The sequence below is a fragment of the Balaenoptera ricei genome, chromosome 5 (genome assembly GCF_028023285.1).
Source record: "Balaenoptera ricei isolate mBalRic1 chromosome 5, mBalRic1.hap2, whole genome shotgun sequence".
Taxonomy (NCBI): domain Eukaryota; kingdom Metazoa; phylum Chordata; class Mammalia; order Artiodactyla; family Balaenopteridae; genus Balaenoptera; species Balaenoptera ricei.
In genome coordinates, this window is record NC_082643.1 from 49,424,135 (window position 1) to 49,451,654 (window position 27,520).

At 36.7% G+C, this 27,520-nt stretch overlaps 1 protein-coding gene and 1 pseudogene across 1 annotated transcript in view; both read left to right on the forward strand.

Moving 5' to 3' along the window:
- The window catches only part of CNOT6L (CCR4-NOT transcription complex subunit 6 like), a 363,313-nt gene extending 340,947 nt beyond the window's left edge, over window positions 1-22,366 (forward strand). Inside the window, exon 15 of the transcript XR_009503290.1 lies at window positions 22,284-22,366. The gene's annotated coding sequence lies outside the window, so the exon portion shown is untranslated. The remainder of the gene's footprint in view (window positions 1-22,283) is intronic.
- LOC132366221 (solute carrier family 25 member 16-like) lies at window positions 1,812-26,167 on the forward strand (annotated as a pseudogene).
- Window positions 26,168-27,520: the final 1,353 nt, after the last annotated feature.

Consider the following 27,520-nt stretch of genomic DNA (forward strand, 5'->3'; position numbering starts at 1 on the left):
TTAATTATCTCAGATTTTTCTCCTCCTCACCTGGCCATTGCAAGCTGCTTCTTTCCATTACTTAAACTGATGAGCTCATCACTTGTCGCTCTGCTGGACACAGCTCTCTCGTGGTGACCTCCATGCCTGTCCCCCTCTCAAATTCAGGAAGGCAAGACAGTAATTACATGTCCAAAATGTCAGTCTTGCCACTCAGTAGCAGGACCAGAACTCAGACCTACCCCCTTAAGTTTGGAGGCCCACTGTAGACGCTGCTGCCCTGGGTCCCAGCTGCTCAGGAAGGGGTGTTTCCACAATGCCACTGTTGACACCAGGAGGAGTTTGGGTGTTCTCTCTTACGCTTGTCTGTCTCCACGTGGATCTCACCCCCACCAGCAGAAGTACTCCAAGCCTCTTCACTTTCCCTAGTCCAGAATACATCTCATTTCTTACCCCAGAGTTAATGTGGAAATGTCTTTTCCTCACGGTGTGGACTCATGGTGTGGCCTCATAGGATTACTATGGTGTGGTCTTGTGGAATTACTGGTGCTTTGGCATATTTCCCCAAACCTGGGTCATTCCACATTGACTATGGTTAGGTTATCCTAGAAAGGGTCTCCAAGAGAGATAGGTCCAGGTTTTAACAAAACAGAACCCACAGTATATAAATATGTTCATATGTAAATCCAATACTTCCTACATTAAGTATATCATAGTATCAAAATACTATGATTTTAAAGTGATAATTGTACCAACTATGACTTAAAGCTTTGATTTTGATTATAATTTTAAAATTAGTACATTGATATAGTAAACAAATTCTAACACAACAAACACTGTTAATCTACTTCATAATCTTGACTGCCATGACCCTCCAATAGAGTATCCTTCCAAAGATATTCCAGGTCTATACAATTTGATTAATGAGTTTTTATCAAACTTCTATAAAGTTATGATGAAGTTAATGGATTTTCTGTAGTGAGGTCTAACTTTAATATCTTGGAATGAGATATTTCCTTAGTAGGAGTAACTGACATAATTACTGGCAACCAGCCTGTAAAATCATACAAATATTATTTATGAACTGACCAGTTGTGGTAGCCCCATCATTTTAGATATCCTTTGCCTTTTATAGCAGTCTTCTTGATTTCATACTTTGGCATATCGTTTCCCAGGAAATTAAAATCTTTAACTTACCCTTAGGGCTTGATGATCAAATAAACAATAATTATAAAATACACTTGATTAATAGAGTTCATCCAAAAGAAGACTGCTGCCCAACTTTAATTTATCTGGAATCACTCTGTCTCGTTATGTAATATTAAAAAAAAAAAAAAACCCTGAGTTGTGATTTTTATCAAAGTTTTGTTATTGCCTGATTAAATCCCAAGCAAGCCATTCAGTTTAAAGAGATGCCAGATGATGATTAAAAGCAACCCCACTGTCTAATGAATTCCATAACCAGGTTAGTTTGTTCTTGAAATATATGTGCATGGAATTGAAATTTCCCCAAAGCCAAGTCAATAGTGGAGCTGCCATCTTGTCCCCACTATCTGGGACAAATAACCCTTGATCTTCCTCACACTGGACACTCTGGCGGGACAAGCAGGGAAGTAAAGTGGCTCAAGGACCCTGCAGTGGCCTTGCCAAACTTTCCTTAGAGTTGCACTCAGGCTAAGAAGCTTCCATGCAACCTTACTTCTTTCCTCTGGAGTTAGACATGCAATGCAGACTAATGGCTCTCTCAGCCTCACCCGGCTGCCTCACCATTTTCCCTGATAGGCACTTTCTCTAATAAATGTCTTGCCTGATGTCATCTGTATAGTGGGCCCATGTCACACTCCACAGAGTGTCCTCATGGTTCAGATCTCTTTGAGCCAGATTGCAACCCTCTGGCGGCCACTCTGACCATGCTGCTGATTGCAATGATCGTGTCCACTAGGTTTCTGATGCTTATGCGCTACCTCCTGCCTCTACTGTTTCAGAATCTGATCATGCTCTTTGCTCTCAGTGGTGCCAGTCTTGTAGTGGCATCTCCATTTGTCACCTCTGGCCTACAAAGGCAGCCACCACTGAATTTCTTAGTGATGCTGATGCCCTTCTCATTAGCTCATACTCAATGGTTTGGTAGACAGTGTCTCCTCCGTGCCATCCTGTGAAGCAGGTTAGGCCAGCTGAAACTCTTCAAAGGATTGACATCTTTTTTCTCCTACTTCTACATCTGGTCATAAGGGACCCTGATGCTGCCTAGGGTGTGACCTGAGGGTAAGACACTAGTGCAACAGCGGTGAGGTCTGGGCTATCTGTTTTGCTGCTTTGTCCTTCAGCTCTGTTCATGCTTGATCCTGGAGTACCATTCCATCTACCCAATCTAAAGATTTGTGGGTTCTGGTTTAACACAATTTATGAAGGGCATTGTTACTGCATAGTTGCTTGGTATAGCATATTCAGATGCTCCATCTACATCAAGGCCCAGTAGCAAGCCAGAAGCTGTTTCTCAAACAAACAGTGTACAATTCTTGCTGTAAATGACCTTGTCCAGAACCCTAGCAGTCTGCATTGTGATTCTCCCATTGAGACGTATATGAATTCCACATGGCATCTTTCTCACCCAAGAAACTTCCTTTGGGGTAGAGTACCTTTTCTCCCTAATCAGCCTAGCCAGCCTAGCACATCCCCAGCTGGGTTATGTTGTGATTGAAATTTACTTAATGACTGAGTATAGATCTGGAGCAGGGACGGGGGGTGGGGTCGGGGTTCTGCATCATCATGAATCCCATTAATGGGGAAGACTGGATAAGTTCTGCAGGATCATGGGTTCTGAGGAATGCAGGGATTTGAAGATGACCCCATTCTGTTCCAACTAGGACTCTGACCTTGGCATTGCATACTTACCTAGCTGAGAAGTGAATCTTCTTCAGAGCTCTACTATATTTATGATTAAGTCCAGAGCCTAGTCCTCTGTTTTCTCTGGCTCTGGTGAAGGAGACAAGAGCCTCTTTAGATGCTATAAAGAAGGCCTCTGGCTTAGCTTTTAGTTACTGATTAAACACTCAACTTCTTGTTATTTTTCCAAAATACCAATTGCGTTTAGCAAGAGCCACCTAATTCCACTGTACATGTGGTCAGTATTTCCCCATACTTTTCAAACACCTGATCCAGTGCACCTGCTAGTTCATTTCCTTCCACTTCTCCATCAGCAAACATTTTAACAATTTCAACCTTTTAATAATTCAGCCTTGTGCCAGGAGCTATCAGTACTCCACGCATGATCAGTGAGGGGGTCTGTGCTAGTTTCCTAGAGCTGCTGTAACAAATGACCACAAACTGCATGGCTTAAAACAATAGAAATTTATTTTTTCATAATTATGGAGACTGGAAGTCCAAAATCAGTGTGTCAGCAGGGCTATACTCCCTCTGAAGTTTCTCGGAAAGAATGTTTCCTTGCCTCCTCCAGTTTTTGATGGCTCCAGATGTTCCTTAGCTTGTGGCAGCATCACTCCAATCTCTGATCCCATCTTTACCTGGCCTTCTCCTCTATGTCCTCTTCTCTTATAAAGAAACCTGTCACTGGATTTAGGGCCCACCTTAATCCACCATGATCGCACCTCAATCCTTAACTAATTCCACCTGCAAAGACCTTATTTCCAAATAAGGTCACATCCTGACGTTCTGAATGAACGTGAATTTGGGAGGTGGGTGTGCAGTATCCAGCTCTCTACAGGGTCCTTCTGGCCAGCTGGCTGGTGACAACCCAGCTTCAGGATCCTTTCTTAGCACTGACTTTCTTGGATCATTCCTGGCACTAACTGTTGCAGGTTGGGTCCCCAGGAAACCGCCTCTGAGACAAATAATAGTGTACAGGAAGTTTATTAAATGTTGCTCTTAAGTTGAACACATGTGGAAGGGATGGATAGAAAGAAGGATTCAGCAGAAAGGGAATTTGGACCACCGCATGGTTACACAAAGACCTCACCAGACTCGACAGGAATCTCTGAAGCTGAGATGACCCCTTATTGTTGTTCTCAGTTGGATCAAGGGGGCAGAGGCGTCAATGAGTAGGATAATCAGTCACTGAATGTGGACTGTTCTAGGAAGGGGCTGTGCCCTCAGGCAAACTGCCTCTCTTCAGGCAAGACATGAAGACTGATAGCTAAGTGTTCTCAGTAGTAGGTGAAAAGTACTTCACTCCTGGAGAGGTGTCTGGGTGACATGGGACACCATCCACTATACCTATCATTGATCAAGACTGAATTAACTTATTTTTATAAAACTAACTATTTTAGACAGACTACTGTTTTTATTCCCAGAAAGATAAACCAGAGGGAGAAAAAAGCATAAGAACCCTTGAAAAGAAATAAATCTTAGTTGGATGAGATGACTGAAGGGAAGTTTTGAGACATACATTTTGGAAGATGGAGGGAACACTCACCCAAAGTGGAAGCTCCTCATTCTGAAAACTGGAAGAATGGAGATTGCACTCTGGTGATTGAGTTTAGGGGAGAGATGTGGGAGATGCTCCTCTCTCTCTCTCTCTGATCTGCCCGTCTGGAAGAAGAGTATATGTTCTCATCGGTTCTGCTCCTCTATACCATCAACTTTTCAGGGGCTGGACCTTGTTAGGAAGACCTGCCAGAGTCCAGCTCAGCTTGTACTGAGTGGGTGAATTTAACTTTGGGTGCAGTATTTGCAAGTCTTTTTTACCAGAAACCTAAATTGCATTTCTCCCAACAGCTTTATCAGCTAAAAAGGGAGATTTTTTGACCTCCACATCATCAATTCCTCTCTCTATGTCCCAACCTGTTCTGAACTCAGGTAAAGAAGAGTGGTTACTGTTCATAGGGCCCTCCCTCAAACTCCAACATGGTCATCAGTATTAATGAAGTTAAACACTTTCACTAGAACAACATTTTGGAGTTTCAGAAGTGAAAAGGAAAGGAAAGTTGCATCTCAGTCCAAAAATAACCATGTGTATCCATTGAGAGTGCAGGCAGAGACAATTGAGCCTTCTCCTGCTTGAAAAGCCAACAGAGACTTAAAAGGGTGTGAAATGATTTACAGAATTGATGAGAGAAACGGACTCTAGGGCAAGCTTCCAGATATGATTCCAAAAGACAGCACGGAATTTTTTAAAAAATACAATTGACATAACATTATAATTAGTTTCAGGTGTACAACACAGTGATTTGATGTTTGTATATATTACAAAATGATCACCACAGTAGTCCAGTCAACATCCATCACTATACATAGTTACAAAGAATTTTTTCTTGTGATGAGAACCTTCAATATCCACTTTTCTAGCTACTTTGAAATATGCAATACAGTATTATTAACTGTAGTCGTCATGCTGTACATTACATCTCCATGATTTAATAACTTTATACCTGGAAATTTGTACCTTTTGACCCCCTTCACCCATTTCACCCATCCCCACCTCTACCTCTGGCAACCACCAATCTGTTCTCTGTTTCCATGAGCTCAGGTCTTTTGTTTGTTTGGTTGGTGTTTTTAGATTCCACATATAAATGATAACATATGGCATTTGTCTTTCTCTGTCTGACTTATTTCACTGAGCATAATGCCCTCCAGATCCATCCATGTTGTTGCAAATGACAAAAATTTATTCTTTTTTATGGCTGAGTAGTATTCCATTCTATATAAATAACATATCTTCTTTACCCATTCATCTGTTGATGGACACTTAAGTTGCTTCCATATCTTGGCTATTGTAAATAATGTGTCTGTAAACATGGGGGTGCATGTATCTTTTTTGAATAAGTGTTTTCATTTTCTTTGGATATATACCCAGAAGTGGAATTGCTGGGTCATATGGTAGTTCTGTTTTTAGTTTTTGAGGAACCTCCATGCTGTTTTCCACAATGGCTACACCAATTTACATTCCCACCAACAGTGTTCAAGAGTTCCCATTTCTCCACACCCTTGCCAATGTTTACTATTTGTGGTCTTTTTCATGATAGCCATTCTGACAGGTATGAGGCAATATCTCATGTGGCTTTGGTTTGCATTTCTCTGATGATTAGAAATGTTGAGTATCTTTTCATGTATCTGTTGGCCATCTGTATGTCTTCTTTGGAAAAATGTCTATCCAGGTCTTCTTAAAGAAGACCATTTTAAAATTTGGTTGTTTGTTTTTTTCAAGTTGAGTTATATGAGCTGTTTATATATTTTGGATATTAACCCCTTATCAGTAATATCATTTGCAAATATTTTCTCCCATTCCATAGGTTGTCTTTTCATTTTGTTGATGGTTGCCTTTGTTGTGTAAAAGGTTTTAAGTATAATTAGGTCCAATTTGTTTATTTTTATTTTTTTTCCTTTGCCTTAGGAGAAAGATTCAAAAGAATATATTGCTGCAGTTTATGTCAGAGTGTTCTACGTATGTGTTCTTCTAGGATTTTTATGGTTTCCAGTCTTATATTTAGGTCTTTAATCCATTTTGAGTTTATTTTTTGTATATGGTGTGAGAAAATGTTCTAATTTCATTCTTTTACATGTAGCTGCCTAGTTTTCTCAGCACTACTTAGGGAAGAAACTCTCTTTTCCCCATTGTATAGTCTTGTATTCTTTCGTAGATAAATTGACCATAAGTGTGTGGGTTTATTTCTAGGCTCTCTATTCTGTTCCATTGATCTATGTGTCTGTTTTTGTGCCAGTACCATACTGGTTTGATGACTGTAGCTTTGTAATATAGTCTGAAGTCAGAATGCATGATACCTCCAGCTCTGTTTTTCTTTCTCAAGATTGTTTTGGCTATTTGGGGTCTTTTGTATACCATACAAATTTTAAAATTATTTGTCCTAGTTCTGTGAAAAATGCCCTTGGTATTTTGTTGGGGATTGTATTGAATCTATAGATTGCCTTGGGTAGTATGGTCATTTTAACAATATTAATTCTTCCAATCCATGAACACAGTATATCTTTCCATCTGTTTGTGCTGATTTCAATTTCTTTCATCAGTGTCTTAGAGTTTTCTGAGTCCAGATCTTTTAGCTTCTTAGTCAGATTTATTCCTAGGAGATTTATTCCTTTGGATGCAGTTATAAATGGGATTATTTCCCTAATTTTTCTCTTTGATAGTTTGTTGTTAGTGTATAGAAATGCAACAGATTTCTTTATATTAATTTGTATCCTGCAACTTTACTGAATTCCTTGATGAGCTCTAGTAGTTTTTTGGTGGTGTCTTTAGGATATTCTACGTATAGTATCATGTCATCTGCAAGCAATGATGATTTTATTCTTCTTCCTTTCCAATTTGGAGTCTTTTTTATTTCTTTTTCATGTCTGATTGCTGTGGTTTCAAAAACTATGTTGACTAAAAGTGGTGAGAGTGGGCATCCTTGACTTGTTCCTGATCTTAGAGGAAATGCTTTCTGCTTTTCACCATTGAGTATGCTGATAGCTGTAGGTTTATCATATATGGCCTTTATTATGTTGAGATATGTTCCCTCTATACCCAATTTTTGGAGAGTTTTTATCATAAATTCATGTTGAATTTTGTCAAAAACTTATTCCGTTATCTGTTGATGACCATAAAATTTTTATTCTTCAATTTGTTAATGTGGTGTAGCACATTAATTGATTTGCAGATACTGAAAAGTTCTTGCATCCCTGGGATAAATCCCACTTGATCATGATGTATGATTCTTATGTATTGTTGGATTCAGCTTGCTAATATTTTGAGGAATTCTGTGTCTGTGTTCATCAGTGATATTGGCCTGTAATTTTCTTTTTGTGTGTCTGGACTTGGTGTCAGGATGATGTTGGCCTTGTAGAATGAGTTCAGAAGCATTCCTTCCTCTTCAATTTTTTTGGAATAGTTTGAGAAGGATAGGTGTTGACTCTTCTCTAAACGTTTGATAGAGTTCACATATGAAGCCATCTGATCTTGGACTTTTGTTGGTTGGCAGCTTTTTCAATTACTGATTCAATTTCATTACTGGTAATTAGTCTGTTCATACTTTCTGTTTCTTCTTGGTTCAGTCTTGGGAGATTGTACAGTTCTAGGAATTTGTCCATTTCTTCTAGTTCTGTTTTTTTGTTTTGTTTTTGTTTTTCATATAGTTCATAGTAATCTCTTATGTTCCTTTGTACTTCTGTGGGTTTGATTGTAACTTCTTTTTCAATTCTGATTTTATTGATTTATGCTCTCTTTTTTCCTTGATGAGTCTGAAAAGAAAATTGATAGACGTTTAGCCAGAGAACCACCTTTTAGTTTCATTGACATTTTCTATTTTTAAAGTTTCTTTCATTTATTTCTTCTCTGATCTTTATGATTTCCTTCCTTCTACTAATTTTGGGTTTTGTTTGTTCTTCTTTTTTTAGTTCCTCTAGGTATAAGGTTAGGTTATTTATTTGAGATTTTTCTTGTTTCCTGAGGTAGGCTTGTATTGCCATAAACTTCCCACTTAGAACTGCTTTTGCTGTATCCCATAGATTTTGGATCATTGTGTTTTCATTCATTTGTCTCCAGGTTTTTTTCTTCTTTGATGTCTTCAGTGATCCACTGGTTGTTTAGTAGCATATTGTTTAGCATCCACTCTGCTCATTTTTGAATTGGATTTTTTTTGCTAGTTTTATGAGTTCTGTATATATTTTGGATATTAACAACTTATCAGGTATATGATTTGCAAATATATTTTCCCATTCAGTAGGTTGCCTTTGATTTTGTTGGTTTCCTTTTCTGTGCAAAAGCTTTTTTAGTTTGTTGTAGTTCCACTTGTTTACTTTTCTTTTGGTGTCAAATCCAAAAAATCATTGCCAAGACCAATGTTGAAGAGCTTATTATGTTTTCTTCTAGCGTTTTATGGTCAGGTCTTACAGTCAAGTCATTAATCCATTTTTAGTTAACTTTTGTGTATGGTGTAAAAACAGTGATCTGGTTTCATCTTCTGCATGTAACTGTTCAGTTTTCCCAATGCCATTTATTGAAGAGACTGTCCTTTCCCCATTCTATATTCTTGGTTCCCTTGTCATAAATTAATGACCATACATGAGTGGGTTTATTTCTAGGCACTCTATTTTGTTCCATTGATCTATGTGTCTGTTTTTATGGTGATACCATACTGTTTTGATTACTGTAGCATTGTAGTATAGTTTGAAATCAGAGTGTGATGCCTCCAGCTTTGTTCTTCTTTCTCAATATTGCTTTGGCTATTATGGGTCTTCTGTTGTTCCATATAAATTTTAGGATTGTTTGTTCTAATTCTATGAAAAATGCCATTGGAATTTGGATAGGGATTGCATTGAGTATGTATATTGCTTTGGGTAGTATGGAGTTTTTAATTGAAATATAGTTTATTTACAATATTATGTTACTTTCAGGTGTCCTACATAGTGATTTGCCATTTACATACATTATGTAATGATTACCATGATAAGTCTAATAACCATCAGTTCCCATACAAAGTTATTACAATATTACTGACCATATTCTTTATACTGTGTATTACATCCCTATAGTTATTTATTTTACAACTGGAATTTTGTACCTCTTAATCCCCTTTCCTATTTTGCCCAATCATCCAATCCCTAACCTTCTGAACGACTCATTTGTTGTTTATATCTATGAGTCTCTTTTCATTTTGTTTTGGTTTTTTGCTGTTGGTTTTTTGCTGTTGTTGTTTTTTAGATTCCACACATAAGTGAGATCATATGGTATTTATCTTCATCTGTCTGACTTATTTCACTTAGTATAATACCCTCTAAATCCATCTATGTTGTAGCAAATGACAGGATTTCATTTTTTATGCTAAGTATTATATATATATATATATATATATATATATATATATATATTATATATATATCAATCACATCTTCTTTATCCACTCATCTATCAGTGGACACTTAGGTTGCTTCCATATCATGGCTATTGTAAATAATGCTGCAGTGAATGTTGGGGCACATATATCTTTTTGAATTAGCGTTTTTGTTTTCTTTGGGTAAATACCCAGAAGTAAAATTACTGGGTCATGTCATAGTTCTATTTTTAATTTTTGAGGAACCTCTGTACTGTTTTTCATTATGGTTGCACCAATATACAAATCCCACCAACAGTGAACAAGAGTTCCCTTTTCTCCACATCCTTGCCAACAACTTTTATTGTCATTTTGATGACTGACTGCCATTCTGAGAGGTGTGAGGTGGTATCTCTTTGTGGTTTTGATTTGCATTTCTCTGGTGATCAGTGATATTGAGCATCTTTTCATATGTCTGTTGGCCATTGGTATGTCTTCTTTGGTAAAAAAGTGCCTATCCAGTTTAGTTTGATGTAGTCCCATTTGTTCACTTTTGCTTTTGTTTCCCTTGCTTGAGGAGACAGAAAAATATTGCTATGCCAGTGTCAAAGAGTGTTCTGTATATGTTCTCTTCTAGGAGTTTTATGGTTTCAGGTCTTACACTTAAGTCCTTAATCCACTGAGTGTATTTTGCATATGGTGTGAGATACTCTTCCAATTTGATTCTTTTGATATAGCTGTCCAGGGTTCCCAACACCATTTATTGAAGAGCTGTCTTTTCCTTATTGTACATCCTTGCCTCCTTTGTCATAGATTAATTGGTCCTATAAATGTGGTTTTATTTCTGGGCTCTCTGTTCTGTTCCATTGATCTATGTGTCTGGCTTTGTGCCGGTAGCATACTCTTTGGATTGTTAAGCTTTGTAGTATAGTCTGAAATCAGAGAGTGTGATACCTCCAGCTGTATTTTTTTTTCTCAAGATTGCTTTGACTATTCAGGGTCTTTCCTGATTCCATACAAATTAGAATTATTTGTTCTTTTCCTGTGAAAAATGCCATTGGTAGTGTGATAGGGAGTGCATGGAATCTGTAGATTGCTTTGGGTAGTAGGGTTGTTTTAATATTCATTCCTCCAATTCATGAGCATGGTATATCTTGCCATTTGTGTGTGTTGTCTTCAATTTCTTTCATCAATGTCTTATAGCTTTTAGTATACAGGTCTTTCACCTCATTGCTTAAATGTAATCCTATGTTACTTTTTTGATGCAATTATAAATGGGATGGTTTTCGTAATTTCTCTGACACTTTATAGAAATTCATCAGACATTTTTATATTGATTTTGTACCCTGCAACTTTACTAAATATTCTAACAGTTTTTTGGTGGAGCCTTTAGGATTTTCTGTATATGTCATATGCAAAAAGACAACTTGGATGTCTTTTTTCTTACCTAATTTCTCTGGCTAGGACTTCCAATACCATGCTGAATAAAAGTGGGAAGAGTGGTTACCCTTATCTTGTTCCTGATCTTAAGGGAAAACCTTACAGTTTTTCACTGTTGAATATGATGTTAGCTGTAGGCTTATCATATATGGCATTTATTACATTGAGGTACATTCTATTTGTTGAGTTTTTTTAAATGGATGTTGAATTTTGTCAAAGGATTTTTCTGAATCTATTGAGATCATATGATTTTTATCCTTCACTTTAATGTGTTATATCACATTGATGAACTGAATGGTGAACAATCCTTGCATCACTGAGATAAATTCCACTTGATCATGGTGTATGATCCTGTTACTGTATTGCTGAGCTTGGTTTGCTAATAATATTTTTGGTAAGTAATTTTGCATCTATATTCATCAGGGCTATTGGCCTATAATTTCTTTTCTTGTGGTGTCCTTTTCTGGTTTTAGTATCAAAGTAATGCTGGCCTGGTAAAATAAGTTTGCTAATCCTGTCTTCTGCTTTATCTAGCCTGCTAGTGAATGCCTCTCTTGAATTTTTCAGCTCAGTTATTCTTCAGCTCTATGATTTCAGTTTGGTACTTTCTTATTTTGTTTCTTTGTTGAAATTCTCATATCATTCATGCATTGTTCTCCTGACTTTGGTGAGTGTCCTTATGACAATTACTTTGAACTCTTTCTCAAGTATGTTACTTATCTGTTTCACTAATATTTTTTCCTGAGATTTTATCTTGTTCTTTTGTTCAGAATATATTCCTGTTTATTTTGCTTGACACTCTGTGCTGGATATGCATTAGCTGCATAAACAGCCACCTCTCCCAGTCCTGACTGTCCTTGTATAGGAGATTAACCTTATCATACAACCCATACCCTAATTCTTGGTTGTTTTTCAAAACTTTGTGAATGCCCAAGCAGCAACATGGAGGGACCTAGAGATTATCATACTAAGTGAAGTTTTAAGTCAGAGAAAGATAAGTATCATATGATATTGCTTATATGTGGAATCTAAAAAAATGATACAAATGAACATATTTACAAAACATAAATTGACTCACAGACATAGAAAACATATTTATGGTTACCAAAGGGGAAAAGGGGGTGGGATAAATTAAACAACAAGAACCTATTGTATAACACAAGGAACTGTATTCAATATCTTATAATAACCTATTATGGAAAAGAATCTGAAAAAGAACATATATGTATAAACTGAATTACTTTGCTGTATACCTGAAACATTGTAAATCAAGTATACTTCAATAAAGAAGATAATTTTTTAAAAAAACTTCCCAAACCTAAAGAAGGAAACAGATATTCAGGTACAGGAATAACAGAGGGTCCCAAAAAAGATGAACCCAAACAGACCTACACCAAGACATATCATAATTAAAATAACAAAAGTTAAAGAGGACTCTAAAGGCAGTAAGAGTCATATAAAAGGGAACCCCCATAAGGCTATCAGCTGACTTCTCTGCAGAAGCTTTGAATATATCATGTCACCCCTTTCTGGCTTGCAAAGCCCTGAAAGGGAGAAACCTACAACTTAGGGTACCCTACCCAAAGGAGAGATAAAGAACTTCTCAGACAAGCAAAAATTCAAAGAACTCAGCAATACTAAACCTACCCTAAAAGAAATGCTGAAGGGTCTTCTCTAAATGGAAAAGAAGTAAGAATATACAGGAAACGGAAAATCCCAATAGAAAAAGCAAATATATAGTAAGGATTGAAGATCACTTAACACGTTATTGACCGGAAACATAGTAATACATCTTTTGTTACCCGAATGTTATTGACCAGAGACGTATCAATACAGTTTTAGAGTGATACAATTAACATCACCATGCGAAATTGTTAGAGCTTAAAATTGATCAAGAGTTCATTATACAACTTATAATTGTCATAGTCATTCACATTTTGCTCCGTTAGGTTTTTGTTCCAACCTTGTGTATATTATAAATGCAAGTTTATACCATAAAATTTTCAAAAACGACACATCACGAAATTTTGAGTGAAGAAGAGTTTTATGCAGATGCTTTCTCTGACTGTCCGAGTGACATATATACTAGCGTCTCAGAAGATAGTTCTTCAGAATAGTTCTGATTCAGAGGATGTGAATATTAGACCAAGAAAAAGACAAAAAACCTTAGTGATTGATTCTGATACGGAAAGTGAAAATGAAACTCACGGAGCTGGAGAATGCGCCTTTGCTTCTATAGCAGAGTGGATTGAAGACAACATTTCAGGAAAATTAGAAGACTTTACATATGTGTCAAGTGTAACTATTGAATGTAATAACCCACAAAGTGTGTGTTAGTGAAATAACAGAATTAATTTTTGGTAATGACTTTTTCAAATTGGTTGCTTCTCAAACAAACTTGTATTACCAACAGAATGAAAAATCATATAAAAAGTATGATAAGGCTTTAAAATGGACTGATGTAACCAATAATGATATGAAGAAGTTTCTTGGATTAATTATTTTGATGGGACAAATAAAGTCACACTGGAGAGAATACTGGTCAACTGATCCCTTATTTAAAACACCTGTCTTTCCAAAGATTATGACAAGAAGGTTCAAACAAATAATGACATTTCTTCACTTTAACAATAACTTGGAAACTCCACTTCCTGCAGACAGAATTTCAAAGTTAAACCTCTTTTGGATTATTTTCTACCAAAATTTCAGCTGATCTATGTACCCAAACAAGAGCTATCACTTGGTGAGGCAACGATAAGGTGGAGAAGATGACTCAGATTCAAAACCTATAATTCTGGAAAACTTACAAAATATGGAATTTTGGTCAGGATGGTTAGCGAAAAGTGAAACTGGATGTATATGCAACCTTGAGATTTACACAAGTGAAGGAAAGAAACTGCAATAAACAATATTATCAGTGCTACAACCTTATCTTAGTTCATGTCACCATATTTACCAAGACAATTATTACAACAGTGTGTCCACATCTGAAATATTGTTGAAAAATAAAACCAGAGTTTGTGGGACTATAAGAGAGAATCGTGGTCTACCAAACCAATTAAAGGAGAAATCTAAAAATCTACAGAGGGGAGAAATGACATTTTTATGTAAGAGAGAAATGATTCTTCTTATATGGAAAGACAAGAGGCCACTCCGCATGGTGACAACTATTCATGATGCCTCCATAGCATCTACAGGAAAGGAAGACAGGAGGACTAAACATCAGATGACTAAGTCCACTTGTATATTAGAGTATAATAAATATATGAAAGGAGTTGATCGATCTGATCAATATCTGGCAAACTTCAATATCCTCTGGAAAACCTGAAAATGGTATAAGAAAGTGGGTTTCTATTTGAGTTATTGCAGTTTATTCAATGCGTTTAAAATTTATTGTAGCCTAAATGCACAGAATAAAATGACTTACAAGCAATTTTTGTTAGCAGTAACTAGAGAATGGGTAAATGACCATTCTGGTGAATGAAGTGGTAGTCCCACCCCGGTCCTTCTTGTGGCATTTCTAAAAGAGCCCCCTGCAAAGATCCACCTTGTCAACTATCAGGTAAAATAAAAGAACATATTCTAGAGGAAATAATACCCACAGGAATAAAACAAAATGCTGCCAGAAAGTGGAGACTCTGCTCTTCCGGGGAAAACACAGTGAAACATGGTATATTTGTAATAGATGTTCTGTTCCCCTACACAGAGGTGCCTGATATACTGCCTAACACACTCTAACAAAATATTAGAATGCTTTAGTAAGACATGTACAAAGTTTCAAATAAATACATTAAATGCAAAAAAAAGTTGTTGATATTTACTCAAATGCAGGTGTTTCAGTATTCACTTACGTAACAAATCACTAGCCATAGGTATTAGTTTCTGCAAAAATCCCCCAGTGAATAATGTGTTAAATATGCCAGTACATACATTAAAAGACAAAAAATATTGTAAAAGCAACTATAACTACAGTAAACACTAACAGGATAAACATGAAGATATAAAACATGACGTCAGAAAAATTGAGGGAGGAGAGTAAAAATGCAGATCTTTTAGAATGTGTTTGAATTAGACTATCAGTTTAAAGCAAGTAGATATAATTATGGGTCAACACATATGAACCCATGGTAACCAAAAATCAAAAACCTACAGTAGACACACAAAAAACAAAAAGAAACCCAAGCATACTACAAAAAAAAAAAAAAAATCAAATGACAGTGAGAGAAACAAAAAGAAATGAACAGAGAAGAACTACAGAAACACCTGGAATACAAGTAATAAAATAGCAATAAGGACATACCTATCAATAATTACTTTAAATGTCATTGGTCTAAATTCTCTAATCAAAAAACATAGGTGGCTGACTGGATAAAAAAAAAATAAGACCCTTCAATATGCTGCCTACAAGAGACTCACTTCTGGGTGAAAGACACACAGACTGAAAGTGAGGGGATGGAAAAAGATTTCATGCAAATAGAAACAACAAGAAAGCAGAGATGATAGCAATTCTCATATCAGACAAAATAGACTTAAAATAAAGGCTATAAAAAAGACAAAGAAGGACATTATATAATAAAGGAATCAATACAAGAAGAGCATATTACACTCTTTAATATATACACACCCAATACAGGAGGACCCAAATATATAAAGCAAATACTAACAGACATAAAAGGAGAAATTAATAATACAACAATAGTAGGAGAACTTAAACACCCCACTGACATCAATGGACAGATCATCCAGACAGAAAATCAGTAAGGTAACAGTGGTCTTAAGTGACACAATGGACTAGTTGGACTTAATTGGTATCTATAGGACATTACATCCAAAAAAAGAATACACATTCTTCAAGTGCACATGGAACGTTCTCCAGGATATATCACATCCTAGAGTCACAAAATAACCCTCAACAAATTTTAAGAGGATAGAAATTATACTAAGCATTTTTATGACCACAATGGTATGAAACTAGAAATCAACTACAGAAAAAAAAAAAGGAAAAGTACAAACACAGACTACACACAACATGCTACTAAAACACCAATGGGTCAATGAAGAAATCAGAAAATACATCAAGACATAAAAATGGAAACAAGTTTCCAAAACCTATGAGATGCAGCAAAAGCAATTCTAAGAGAGAAGTTCATCGCAATTCAGGGCAATATAACCTACTATCTAAAAGAATTAGAAAACAACAAACAAAGCCCAAAGTCAGCAGAAGGAAATAATAAAGATCAACAAGGAAATAAAGAAAATAGAAGTGAAAAAAATCAGTAAAAGAGATCAATGAAACCAAGAGCTGGTTTTGGGAAAGATAAAATTGATAAACCTTTAGCCAGGCTCACAAAGAAAAGAGAACCCAAATAAACAAAATATGAAATGAAAGAAAAAACAACTGATATCCCAGAGATACAAAAAAATTATAAGAGAATACTATGAACCATTGTATGTCAACAAATTGGCAACTTAGAAGAATGTACAAATTTCTAGAAACATACAGCCTGCTAAGACTGAATCAAGAAAAGACAATTTAAACAAACTGATCACTACAAGTAAGATTGAATTTGTAATTTAAAAAAACTCCCTGCAAACAAAAGTCCAGGGCTGGACAGCTTCTACCAAACATGTAAAGAAGAACTAATACCTATCCTTCTTAAACTATTCCAAAAAATTGAAGAGGAGGGAACACTCCCAAATTCATTTTACAAGGCCACCATCACCTTGATACCAAAACCACACAAAGACACTACAAAGATATTGGCTTGTAATTCTTTTTTTTTTTTCCTGATGACTATAGATGCAAAAATCCTCAACAGAATATTAGGCAAAACCAAAACCACACAAAGACACTACAAAGATATTGGCTTGTAATTCTTTTTTTTTTTTTTCTGATGACTATAGATGCAAAAATCCTCAACAGAATATTAGCAAACCAAATCCAACAATACATAAAAAGGATCATACACCATGATCAAGTTGGATTCAGCCCAGAGTCACAAGGATGGTTCAACATACACAAATCACACAATGTGATACACCACATTAACAAAAGGAAAGATAAAAATCACATGATCATCTCAATAGATGAAGAAAAAGTATTTGACAAAATGCAACATCCATTCATGATAAAAACTCTCATCAAAATGGGTATAGAGGGAACATATCTCAACATAATAAAGGCCATTTACAACAAACCCACAGCCAACATCATACTCAAGCTGAAAGCCTTCCCTCTAAATTCAGGAATAAGACAAGGATGTCTACTCTCACCACTTCTAGCAATTGGAAGTCCTAGCCACAGCAATCAGACAAGAAAATGTATTCAAATTGGAAGGGAAGAGGTAAAACTGTCACTATTTCCAGATGACATGATACTCTATATAGAGAACCCTAAAGTCTCCACCCAAAATCTATTAGAATAAATCAGTTCAGCAAGGTTGCAGGATATAAGATTAATGCAGAAATATGTTGTGTTTCTATACACTGCAGTAAGTCCCCTACATACAAATGAGTTCAGTTTCAAGAGCGTGTTTGTAAGTCCAATGTGTTGTGAGTCCAACAAAGTTAGCCTAGGTACACAATCGGCTATATAGTACTGTACTGTAATAGGTTTATAATACTTTTCATATAAATAATACATAAAAAACAAACACGAAAAATAAACATTTTTCATCTTACAGTACAGTACCTTGAAAAGTGCAGTAGTACCAGCTACATCACCTCCACTCTTATGCTTGCTTTGGGATATCCTGGGCTTGAAATAAAGATACTGTACTGTACTCTATACAGTACTATACAGTAAAGTACACAAAAGCACAACCATTTATAGAGAATGCACACACATGACAATGTATGCCAGACACATGAACTAACTTACATGATTGGACATGCAACTGCACTTTTGCATCTTTGAAAGTTCACAACTTTAAGGTTCGTGTGTATGTGACTTACTGTAATAATGTAATATTAGAAAGAGAAAGTAAAAAACAATCCCATTTAAAATTGCATCAAAAGAAAAAGATCGGGCTTCCCTGGTGGCGCAGTGGTTGGGAGTCTGCCTGCAAATGCGGGGGACACGGGTTCGAACCCTGGTCTAGGAGGATCCCACATGCCGTGGAGCAACTGGGCCCATGTGCCACAACTGCTGAGCTTGCGCGTCTGGAGCCTGTGCTCCGCAACGAGAGGCTGCGATGGTGAGAGGCCCGCGCACCGTGATGAAGAGTGGCCCCCGCTTGCCGCAACTGGAGAAAGCCCTCGCACAGAAACGAAGACCCAACACAGCCAAAAAATAAATAAATAAATAAATAAAGTGGGGGAAAAAAAAAAAAAGAAAAAGACCTATACTCTGAGAAGTATAAATCAGTGATGAAAGAAACTGAGAAGGTGTCAAAGAAATGGAAAGATATCCCATACTCTCAGAGTGGAAGAATTAATATTGTTAAAATGGCCATTCTACCCAAAACAATCTACAGATTTAATGTGACCCCTCTGAAAATGCCCATGACATTTTTCATAGAACTAGAGTAATCCTAAAATTTATATGGAAGCACAAAAGACCCCAAATTGCCAAAGAAATCCTGAGAAAAAAAAGAACAAAGCTGGAGGTATAACTCTCCCAGACTTCGGACTATACTACAAAGATACAGTAATCAAAACAGAGATGGTATTGGCACCATGATATTGGCACCAGAACAGACACATGGATCAATGGAACAGAATAGAGAGCCCAAAATAAACCCATGCACCTATGGTCAAGTAATCTATGTGACAAAGGAGGCAAGACTATACAATGGAGAAAGACAGTCTCTTAAATAAGTTGTGCTGGGAAAACTGGACAGCCAGCCACGTGTAAAACAATGAGATTAGAACATTCCCTCACACCATATACAAATATAAACTCAAAATGGTTTAAAGACCTAATGTAAGACCTGAAACCATAAAACTCTTAGGGGAAAACAGATGGAACACTGTGATTTAAATCATAGAAATATTTTCTTGAATCAGTCTCCTAAGGCAAAAGAAATAAAAGCAAGATTAAACAAATGGGACCTAATTAAACTTAAAAGCTTTTGCACAAAGGAAATCAGACAAAATGAAAAGACAATCTATGCAGTGGGAGAAAATATTTTCAAATGATATGACCAACAAAGGGTTAACATCCAAAATAGACAAACAGCTCATACAACTCAACAACAAAAAAACAAACAACCCAATAAAAAAAATAGGCAGAAGACCTGAATAGACATTTCTCCAAAGAAGGCACACAGATGGCTAACAGGCTCATGAAAAAATGCTCAACATCACTAATTATTAGAAAAATGCAAATCAAAACCACAAGGAGGTATACCACCTCATACTGGCCAGAACGGCTATCATCGAAAGGTCTACAAATAACAAATGTTGGCGACAATGTGGAGAAAGGGAACCATCCTGCACTATTGGTGGGAATGTAAGTTGGTGCAGCCACTATGGAAAACAGCATGGAGGTTCTTTAAAAAATTAAAAATAGAACTACCATAGCAATTCCATTCCTGGGTATATATCCAGAAAAAATGAAAACACTAATTCGAAAAGATACATGCAACCCAATATTTGTGGCAATGCTAGTTATTGGGTTGGCCAAAAAGTTCGTTTGGACTTTTTATAAGATATTCGGGTTTTTCCGTAAGATGTTACAGAAAAACCAGAACGAACTTTTTGGCCAACCCAATACAGTAGCCAAGACAGAAGCAACTCAAGTGCCCATCAACCATGACTGGATTAAGAAGATGCTGCATATATGCAATGGAATATAACTGAGCCATAAAAAGAGGAAATACTGCCATTTGCAGCAGTGTGGATAAACACAGAGAGTATTATACTTAGTGAAATAAGTCAGACAGAAAGACAAAAACTGTATAATATATGTGAAATCTAAAAAAATACATTTGAATGTATATGCAAAACAGAAAGACTCACAGATATAGAAAACAAACTTATGGTTACCAAAAGGGAGAGGGAAGTGGGGAGGGAAAAATTAGGAATATGGGATTAACAGACACAAACTACTATATATAAAATAGACAAGCGATAAGGATATACTGTATAGCACAGGGAATTATACCCATTATCTTGTAATAACCTATAATGAAGTGTAGTGTGCAATACTAAATCACTATGCTGTACACCTGAACTACAATATTGTAAATCAATTAAAAATACTAAAATTCAATACTTCAATTAAAAATAATAAAAATTTTTAAAAAGGACAGTAATGGATTACAATCCATTGAATAAAACTGTAGAAGTACATACTGATATTAACATATGAGAGAGAAGGAAATGCTTTCCCTTATAGTTGAGTATCAACTAATAAGTGTAGAAGAAATGAGGAAAATAACAAACCATTTGACAACCATTACAATGCTGATTGGTTCAAGTGGGAATTATCAATGGATGTTAAGGCTGGTAGATAGAAATTTGAAACTAGGCCATTATCCCATTTCTTATTAGAAATCTTCCCACAAAATACTTCTCAATTATGAAGGACACCAGAAGGGGAAAATGACAGGCTTCTCCACCTGTAATTCAGACCCCAACTTGAGCAGGTTATCAAGGTTAACATAAACAGTAGTGGGATGGGTCAATGTCATGTGCCTCCTGATGTGATACACTGAGAAGAACACAGCATCACTTCTGGACAGTAGTTTTCTATCAGTGTTGATATCCTAATTTGGATGGTTGCATTGTTGCTTTATAAGTAAGAGAGGGTCTTTGTGTTCCAGAAATATACACTAGATTTAGAGGTGAAGGGGCATGATGTTAGCAACTAGCTTTCAAGTGGCTCAGAAAACAAATAATGGCAATAGATATTCATATAGAGATGCTTGCAGAGCAAATACATTAATAATTGGGGAATCTTAATGATGGGGATATGTTATACTTTACTGTCATTGCAACTTTTCTGTACATTTGAAATTTAAAAATTTACTAAAATACCTTTTTAAAAATCATATTTATAATATAAAGTGGTTTGATGATTGGCATTTTGGCAAGGAGTTGGGAAAAACAACTGCATAGATTTCTAGGTGGGAAAGTATATAAAAGTGCTGTTTCTTATGGAGCGCTGTTTGTCACTATCAAATTTTAAAATGCATATACACTTTGACCCAGTAATTCTACTTTTAGGAATTAATGCTACAGATATATACACCTATGAATATGGGATATACTTCAAGTTACATGAAATGCAAATAATCAAGCACAAAATTGTGTGAATATATGACCATTTGTGTGAAAAAGGAACCATGCATACATGTTTACCTATAATTACTGATAATATCAGAGAATAGAAAAGAAGCTGGATGGCTAGGTGAAGTGGTAGGCAAGATACTTTGCCCATCATTCTAAAAGTTAAAAAAAAAAAAAGCATAGATATAGGAGAGGTGGAGAATTGAGGCTAATTTTGGAATTGGTCTTAGGTTCTACCTCTTCATGGGAGGAACCACAATTTCCCCATTCCTTGGATCTGGACCTTGGCCAATTGAATGTGGTAGAACTGACAGTGTGCCAACTCCAAGCCTAGGTATTAGACCCATGCAGTTGCCATGAGAACTTGCCCAGGGAATTTGGTTGGAAGATGAAATACATAGAACAGAGCCAGTAACACCAGCTGAGACCATTCTAGACTAGCCAACAACAAGCCAATCACCAGATTAAGCCCAGCCAGGACCAAATGAATTGCCCAGCTAAACCCAGCAGAACAACCCAGTGGACCCATAGTCTTGTGAGTATAATAAATGGTTGTTTTAAGCCACTAAGTCTGGTGTAGTTTTTAATGCAGCATTAGTGTGGCAACAGATTATACCCAGCATAAACCCCTTCTTATTGGGTCCTGTGTGAATCTTGGTATCTAACAGAGCTTACCTCCCGCTACAAACCTAGACGTCCAAAAGTATATTCAACTTTTCCTTGTCATCTTGGTAACCGGGCATGGGCACATGACCTGGGCTCTGTTAATCAAATGCTTGCATATGAAATTTTGAATCCACTTTGCTGCATCTACTAATTAAAGTGTCAAAATTCTCCAGTATCCTTATTTCTTGGTGTTGCTTGTTTCAGATTCATTGATGGTGGAATTGCCTGCTACGTGAGGTCCCAGCACTGATGCCTGTATCTTCAGTTGTTTCTCTGGAGAGTTTTCAGCTCTGCCTCTATTTATACATTTTCTGAGCCTGATTCTTCTACTTCTGAAAATGAGAAGGTTTTGGGCAGTTCATGGAATTAAGTTTATTTTCTGTTTACAGGGGCCAGCGGGCCATTTTGTTTTTAAGCTGAACATCATTCATTTAGACTTTTGAAATTGATTAGTCAGGAATCTGCTGGTGTGGACATAGAATAGAGCTTCACGTTGGTGAAGTTAGAGAAAGAAGGTAGGGGAGAATTTTAGGAGTGGGGATGGTATTAATGTGCCTCTACATTATTCCCCTTTGAAACACAAGCAAAGAGATTAGCTCAGTATATCTCAATTACTATGATATAGTACAAGCAAAATAGAGATCATTCATTGTGTGCCTTTGCATTGAAAATAAAGTATACCAAGACTCAAGTCCTAGCAACCTTTTACATTAGGAATGACCAGGATTCAAACTTTGAACTTTATCCCTAACCCATTACTTCCTTAGGTTTGTGGTTTATAAGTTTTGACCACTCTCACACTGTCCTGAAAAGAAATTTAGAATCCCAAGTATTAGTATACTTAAATGCCTTCTATTGTCCCTGAAAAAGTGCCTTGGATATGGATATATCAAGTAACTCAGGAAATCTTGAATCAGACAAGAAATTGGATAACTACCAATTTTCCCATCTCTTGGCTGACCATTGTCTCCCAATTAGTTTGAGACTCAACAGAACTAGGACCCTGGCTAAGTTTCAGCTGGCATTGATTCAATCTTTAAATCTCTCACATCCATCATGTCTCATTCCATAGCTAAGGCCCTCATCTCTCATCTAGATGATTACTGCAATGTGAGACAAGATTGGAGGCGGATAGACCAAGTTTTTAACAGGGGGCAGGCCTTCTGTGATTTGGTTTTTCTTGCTTCCCACTGCAACTCCTGCCAATCCCAGGATAGAAAATAGACATTTGCCTGATTATACCAATTATTTTCAGAACGCCAAGCACTTACATGCTGTTATGATTAGCATGCCCTCCCCACTTGATAAATGTCCACTCATCCTTCAATTCTCAACTCAAGCATCACCCACTATGTCCATCTCCAAGTAGAGCTGACTCTTCACCTTCTCCTGCAGCCATGCTATCTATTTCACCCTATCCCTACTGTGGAGCATTGATTTCCTTGTTGTCTCTCCCATTGTTCAGAGTTCTCTTGTATCCCCAGGACATAGGCTATTGTACTAGAGTACTCAAATTATGCCTATGGGCAACCTTGGACAAATAGCCAAGAAAGAAACAAAGAAGGAAAAAGAGAGAAAGAGAGGGAGGGGGAGGGAAGGGAAAGGAGAGGAGAAAAGAGAAGAAAAGAAAAAAGAATCTGAAGTCCCAGGGGCTCAATTCTCTATTCTACAAAATAATTGTAAATGTTCATCCTGCCAACAAAAATGTCCCTGACGTTTAAGAACCATACTTAGCAAAAGAGTGACAAGACGAAAATGCATGATAATTACTGCCTTGGGTTTCAAAAATTATCCTCAAGAAATCTATCAATCACATTAGTAAGAGTCATTTCTTCCTTATTAACTATATAAGCTGAAAGGCTGGCAGGATTTCATGGAAATTTTATGATCACTGGTATCAGTCATGGTTTAAATCTGGCCTTGGATAAAGTTCTTGCCCTCTGGAGCTCAGTTCCTTGAATTGAAAGGATTGTATTACACTGCTAGGAATCTTTCTTTATATATATATATATATATATATATATATATATATATATATATATACACACACACATATATATATATACACACACATATATATATACACACATATATATATATACACATATATATACACACACACATACACATATATACACACACACATACATACACACATATACACATCTATATACATGCACACACATATGTAAATATATACATATATATGTATCCTTAAATAGTTTTGTTACTTTTCCAGTGAACAGGCTTACAGGAGCTAAAAACTGTACACAACCAAGATTTTCATTACATGGAAAATGTTGTTTAGAAAAAAATCACGATGTCCATACTATCCAGTTTTATACAGCATTTAAAAAATACTGAAGTGTAACTATATACTGACTTGGAAACCTGTCCATGTCCTGTTTAGTGGGAAAAAATATTGAACATGTGCAATTATGATCTTATTGATCATTTTGGAAAAGATATCTGTATATAAGGAGGTACATATATGTGCATAAAAGTGCATAGGGGAACAATCACCAAAACCAAAGTGTGTAATATATGAAGGAGGGGAGAAGACATTACAAGAGAAAAAGAATTTCAACAAACAATTCTATTTTGATTGATATAGCCCATTCAGGATGCAATAACAAAAAAACCACAAACTGGATAGCTTATAAACGTATTTCTCACAGTTCTGGAACCTGGGAAGTCCAAAATCAAGGCACCAGCATGGTCACACAGAAAGTGCCAACCAAGAATAGTTTACCCAACAAAGCTATGCCTCAGAAATGAAGGCAAGAGAAAGCTTTTCATAACAACCAAAAGCTGAGGGAATCCATCACCACTATACCTGCCTTAGAAGAAATGCTGAAAAAAGTTCTTAAAGTTAATATGAAAGGATGCTAACTTCTAATATGTAAGCTCGTGAAAATACACATTGCGCTGGTAAAGCTAAGTATATAGTCAGATTTAGAATACTCTAATACTATAATATGATGACATATAACCACATGACTCTAGTATAAAGGTTAAAGGACAGACTCCGCCCCTCCTGACTGGAGGTTGGTGCCCTGTCACTGCCCGCTCTGGCCATGGCTAGGGCCCTTGGCTTGTAATTTGGCGACCAAATCTCCCGAGGCAGCACTGGCTGTGGCGACCCCACCTCTAGCGATGCGGCAGGCAGCAGGAGCTGGAGGGCCCATCGCAGGCCGAGACTTCTCCTGGCCGTGCTCCTTCCTGGCTACAGGTGTTGCCGGACGCTGTGCCAAAACAGGTGCTCCTTTAGACCAAGCAAAGGTTTTATTACCAGCTCACAATCACCATTACAAACGTTTGGGAGTGTTTGCTGCATTGCGTGCTGTTCCCCAAAGGAGGGATACCTTGGGGATTGTATAAAGGGAATGGTGCAGTGATGATCCAAATCGTTCGCTATGGTGCGATCCAGTTTATCGCGTCTGAGCCTTATAGAACATTAATTACTACAAAGCTGGGAGTTTCTGGTCTGCGCACAGATGAATGCCTGGATCGATGGCAGGTTTAACAGCAGTTATAGGTACTTACTCTCTTCACGTGGCTAGAGTACACCTAGCACTCCCGGTGAAAGGGGAACATACCTATACAGGAATTATTCATGCATTCCAAACAATTTAGGCAAAGGAAGGTGCCTTGCATTTTACAGAGGCGTAATGCCTGCTGTATTAGCAACGGCTCCCCGTGCAGGTGTTTCTTTCTTTTTTTTTTTTTTTTTTTTTTAATTTTGGTGCCTTTCCCATGCTCCCACCCTTCTTCGCAGACCTTCAGACTATCCTAACATCTGAGTTTTGAAAACTCACATAAACTTACATTATGGTGGTGCTGCTGGAGCAATAACACAGACAGTACCTGACCCATTTGATGTAACTCATCGGTGAATGCAGTTAAGGACTGTTCTTCCAGAATTTGAAAAGTGCCATACCATGGAGGTGACTATAAAGTATGTCTATACGGCAGGGAATTCAGAAGGATATCATGGTTTCTCTCTTAATTACATTCACTGTGTTCTTTCTCAAGCAGTTGCTTTTACAGTACATGAACTTAGGAAGCAGTCTTTTCTCCTCAACTAAAAAAAGTTGTTGTGATTTCTTTTCCTTAGTAAACTCTTTGAGGGAGAAATAAAATGTTAATTTGGGGGGAGAACATTACTTGAAGGGGAATATATACCCTGTTACAGGAAACCATGGGTATTTTTAGCACTTGATTTTTTTATTCATCACAAATCGAAAGTGCTTACTTATACTTTTGGATGCCAAAAGTTATATCTTAGAACATTGAAAAAAATGTAAGCTGTTGCTGGCTAAAAGTGTTATTTGGGGGCTTCCCTGGTGGCGCAGTGGTTAAGAATCCGCCTGCCAATTCAGGGGACACGGGTTCGAGCCCTGGTCTGGGAAGATCCCACATGCCACGGAGCGACTAAGCCTGTGCTCCACAACTACTGATCCCATGTGCCACAACTACTGAAGCCCACACGCCTAGAGCCCATGCTCCGCAACAAGAGAAGCCACCACAATGAGAAGCCCGTGCACCACAACAAAGAGTAGCCCCCGCTCACTGCAACTAGAGAAAGCCTGCGTGCAGCAACGAAGACTCAATGCAGCCAAAAAATAATAATAATAAATACATTAATTTTTTTTAAAAAGTGTTATTTGGAAGTAGAACTAACTTAAAATGGGATTCAAGAGGTTGCCATTAAGTTTACTTAAAAAACTAAAAGTAGAGCTACCATATGACCCAGCAATCCCACACCTGGGTATATATACAGAAAAGACAAAGTAAAAGATACACACACCTCAATGTTCAGCCCTGTTTACAATAGCCAAGATATGGAAACAACCCAAGTGCCCATCAACAAATGATTGGCTTAAGAAGATGTGGTGTGCGTGTATATATATATATATATATATATATATATATATATATATATATATATCATATATACCTATATATGTATGTATATATATACACACATACAATGGAGTTATTACTCAGCCATAAAAAGGAATGAAATATTGCCATTTGCAGCAACATGGGTGGACCTAGAGAATATTGTTTAGTGAAGTAAGTCAAAGACAAATATTATGTAATATCACTTATATGTGGAATCCAAAAATGATACAAATGAGTCTATATACAAAAGAGAAACAGACTCAGACAGAAAACAGAGGGGAAAGGGAAAGGAAAGGGGGAAGGGATAAATTAGGAATTTGGGATTAACAGATACACACTAGTACATGTAAAATAGATAAGCAATAAAGATTTACTATATAGCATAGGGAACTGTATTCAATATCTTATAATAACCTATAATGGAAAATAATCTGAAATATATATATTCAGTTATATATATATATCTAAATCACTTTGCTATACACCCAAAACTAGCTCAATACTGTAAATCAACTATAATTTTAAAAAGAGGT